The sequence below is a fragment of the Tachypleus tridentatus genome, chromosome 5 (assembly GCF_004210375.1).
Source record: "Tachypleus tridentatus isolate NWPU-2018 chromosome 5, ASM421037v1, whole genome shotgun sequence".
NCBI classification, from domain to species: domain Eukaryota; kingdom Metazoa; phylum Arthropoda; class Merostomata; order Xiphosura; family Limulidae; genus Tachypleus; species Tachypleus tridentatus.
Window position 1 is genome coordinate 38,536,329 of NC_134829.1, and position 4,663 is coordinate 38,540,991.

Below are 4,663 nucleotides of genomic sequence, written 5' to 3' on the forward strand. Positions count from 1 at the left end.
TTGAACTTAAAACAAAAGTCTGATGATTCAATTAATATAAAAAAACAGAGCAACTGAAAGATTATTCAAAAAGGCCCGGCATGGCTAAGTGTGTTAAGGCGTGCGACTCGTAATCTGAGGGTCGCAGGTTCGTATCCCCGTCGCACCAAACATGCTCGCCCTCTCAGCCCTGGGGGCGTTATAATGTGACGGTCAATCCCACTATTCGTTGGTAAAAACAGTTGGGGGTGGGTGGTGATGACTAGCTGCCTTCCCTCTAGTTTTACACTGATAAATTAGGGACGGCTAGCGCAGATAGCCCTCGTGCAGCTTCAAGACGAAAGGCGTAAGACTCTCAAAACGTCGTCTTCCACACTTGTGTCTTCCCAGCAAGTAGTTACCGTCTGTTCTACAAATTTCATCATTTAAGATAAACCGTCATTGAAAACACAACTTGTTGCTTATATCGCTATATTTTGCTCTCAATCAGAAAAACACTCACGTGCCTTAAGTTGTAACGCGAACTCTTACATTTAACAGAGAAAATTGACACGTAAAAACACTGTAATTTCCTTTATTCTTATTTCTTATAATTATATAAAAAATATTTATTGTTTAGTGGTATTTCAACACTCCTCAGTAGCATAACGACGTGTCTGCGGATTCCCACTCCTAGCAAACGGATTTTGATACCCGTGGTGGGCAGAACACAGATGGCTTTCTGTTTAGTTATAAATAAACAAAAAATAGTATTTTAACCGAACTATATGAGAGTACTTTGAGTAAGTTAAATGTTGCATTCAATAAAGAAAATATAAATATTGGTATGGTTATTTTATATAACATTCAATTGGTGCAGTTATTGTCCAAAAGTTACCCAAACTTGTATGTATTCCATAACTAGCAGTTATATACACTTTTCTTACAAAAGTTACCCAAACTTGTATGTATTCCATAACTAGCAGTTATGTACACTTTTCTTACAAAAGTTACCCAAACTTGTATGTATTCCATAACTAGCAGTTATATACACTTTTCTTACAAACGTTACCCAAACTTGTATGTATTCCATAACTAACAGTTATGTACACTTTTCTTACAAAAGTTACCCAAACTTTTATGTATTCCATAACTAACAGTTATGTACACTTTTCTTACAAAAGTTACCCAAACTTTTATGTATTCCATAACTAACAGTTATACACACTTTTCTTACAAACGTTACCCAAACTTGTATGTATTCCATAACTAACAGTTATATACACTTTTCTTACAAACGTTACCCAAACTTGTATGTATTCCATAACTAACAGTTATGTACACTTTTCTTACAAAGTTACCCAAACTTTTCTGTATTCCATAACTAACAGTTATACACTTTTCTTACAAACGTTACCCAAACTTGTATGTATTCCATAACTAACAGTTATATACACTTTTCTTACAAAGTTACCCAAACTTTATGTATTCCATAACTAACAGTTATGTACACTTTTCTTACAAAGTTACCCAAACTTTTATGTATTCCATAACTAACAGTTATACACACTTTTCTTACAAACGTTACCCAAACTTATGTATTCCATACAACAGTTATATACACTTTACTTACAAACGTTACCCAAACTTGTATGTATTCCATAACTAACAGTTATGTACACTTTTCTTACAAAAGTTACCCAAACTTTTATAACAGTTATATACACTTTTCTTACAAACGTTACCCAAACTTCCATAACTAACAAACTTGTATGTATTCCATAACTAACAGTTATATACACTTTTCTTACAAAAGTTACCCAAACTTGTATGTATTCCATAACTAGCAGTTATATACACTTTTCTTACAAAAGTTACCCAAACTTGTATGTATTCCATAACTAGCAGTTATATACACTTTTCTTACAAAAGTTACCCAAACTTGTATGTATTCCATAACTAACAGTTATATACACTTTTCTTACAAAAGTTACCCAAACTTGTATGTATTCCATAACTAACAGTTATGTACACTTTTCTTACAAAAGTTACCCAAACTTGTATGTATTCCATAACTAACAGTTATATACACTTTTTTTTTTTCCTTCTGAATCTTTGCATCAGTAATTTCGTTTGTTGTTGTTTTAAAGAAATAAACGCTAACAGTTTGGGAACTTTATTTTCGAAAACATTGTCAAGACTTTTGATACAAATTATTTGATGTATTTCCTTACAAAACTGGAATGTTTTATCATATACAAGGTGCTCTGGGTCTTCATTTTATCATCTGTTGCTTTTGTTGAAGGGAAGAGAGAATGTCCCCTCTCTCCTAATTATTGACACTAGGGTCTGTCAAGTCGCGGATCATGCAAAGTGTGGGAACATAAGGTTTACTGTAAAGCCAGTTTACTTTTTCACATAAACTAATTATCTTTACGGTGAAAGAAAACCTCTTTCATGAACCGTAAAGGAACTATCCTAATTGAAAGATATGAGTAAACAAAATGGTTTCTGCAAACCACTGGCTACACTTCAGTCTGCATCAAACCAGTTTTATTAACAGATGTGGATGATTCTAGTTATTCTTACTTCTCGTTTTACTTCAACACATCCTAACATTAATGTAATCTTTGAACGCTCTCAAGATGAACGAGTTGTAAAACAGTATTTTATTCACATATGTGATCAAGGTACCACACTCATAGAACACTCAGAGACAAAGTTACTGTGATTTTTCTAATGAAAAACTTATTGATATACGTACGTTTCTAGAAGCAAGAAAAGTTGATTGGCTGATATCGTCAAACGAAGTCATAAAAATTTTCTGAGAGACATCCATCTTAACACTACCAAAACAAATCCAACATATAAAGGAATGATGTGTCATTTTTCATGCGATTTTAGATTAGCCGCTTCATTTCAAGCATGATAGATTGGAAAACCCACCTACTGATATAACTGGATGATAATAAACTGTCAAGGCTGAAATGCTACGTGTGTACCTCGCGAGACTGACGTATGTAAACCATGTGATAACAGATGAACAGTGATCTTTAGAAAGGAGAAGATTAGAGTAATGTGTGATTAGAAATCTTAATAGTGTCAAGAACAGTTATGTCAGGAGCTGTAATTAGTACAGGAAATACATTTTATCCCTACAAGTAATAATTTCTTTCATAAACTATAATTTATTCAAAGAAGACATCTTAGCCCTACAAATAATAGTTTCCTTCATGTGCTGTACTTAGTACAAGAAAAACGTTTTAACTCTTAAAAATTACAGATTATTTCATGAGTTGTAATTATCACAAGAAAAATCATTTAACTTTATAATTAACATTATATCTCTCATAAGCTATATTTAGTATAAGAAAGAAATTTTAGCCTTTCAACTAACAATATATTTTCATAAGCTGTAGCTGGTAAGGGAAACAAATCTTACATCTACCACCTACAAGGTCTTTTATAAGCTAAAGCTAACACAAAAATAAAATTTCATCAATTTATTTTGTATTATTTCCTGAAACAATATCGTCCAAAGGTTCAGTGTACATTTTAAACTTGCAGTCGTGATCGTGTGGTAATTTTAAATTACACGATTTACAACAAAAACCATTTGATCAACAGGTTCCCATCAAAAGTTGATGATAAGTAACTTTATTAACCTAGAAACAACTGACGTCATCATCAGTTGATGATGACCCCTGCGTGAAAACTGCTACGTAACAAACGTAGAAAGAGGTAAATATCTAATCAGCCTAAATTCGGACGCTACGAAACAAAAATAATAAAAAAAAAATCGCGATCTTTGTACTGTTATGTCACGAGACAAATTATACACCTTACTCATTTTACGTCACAGCAAAGACATGACGATTTCGTGCTAAACTTCACGTGTAAATAATAACCATACTCAATAGAAAATGTTAGGCTAAGTTTACTTACAACACTACGACACAAACAAAAAACAACACAAAGAGATAAAAAATGAGTTACAAAGTATTTTATGTGGTAATAACAAATAATAATTACCTAGTCCAGGAATAATTTGTTTTGAAACACAATGAGCAGTTGTATATTTTTTCGTTTGTGCAAGATATAGGATCAATATTTAACAGTTCTTGTTTTTTACAAAAAATCGAGCTTTGTATATAAAGGTTTCGGGATACAAATATATTGATCATGTAAGGTATATGTACATAAAACTCCCGATTAAAAAAAAAAAAATTACAGATACATAAATAAAGTTGCTATATGAGACGAAAATACTAATTATACATGAATTACGGACTTACAATTCTAGAATTCATGGCTCGATTCGCCACAGTGGACAGAGCGCAGATGATCCATTATGTAGCTTCGCGCTAGAAACAAAAGCGTAAACACATTTAGCAAATATTAGTTATTGTAGTATAGTTTACGGTTTGAAAGGCTAAACGTTAATGTTGAAAATTGATTTATATTGATTTTGTAAGTTTTGATTTTACATTATTATGTGTTTAACCATCACAGGACGAGTTAACTCTTTGTTGATGGTTTTATATTGATATTTGATTTTTTGTGTCTAATTTATTGCTTAATAAATTTATTATTATTATTATTATATCATATAAAGTGTAAATCAGTTGAAAAACTAGAAGCTTATAATGGTTAAATTATATTGAATCGTAAGCAAGCCGAACTACTTCAGCAGTGAACGGCCCGT

The 4,663-nt window shown here is 32.0% G+C and overlaps 1 long non-coding RNA gene across 1 annotated transcript; it reads right to left on the bottom strand.

The window, feature by feature from the left end:
* Positions 1–537: 537 nt before the first annotated feature.
* Positions 538–2,917, bottom strand: LOC143250268 (uncharacterized). The gene is made up of 2 exons (XR_013028118.1): positions 2,723–2,917; positions 538–700 (listed from the first exon to the last, which is right to left on the bottom strand). It is a non-coding gene; the product is annotated as an uncharacterized LOC143250268 (long non-coding RNA).
* Between the last annotated feature and the right edge of the window lie 1,746 nt (positions 2,918–4,663).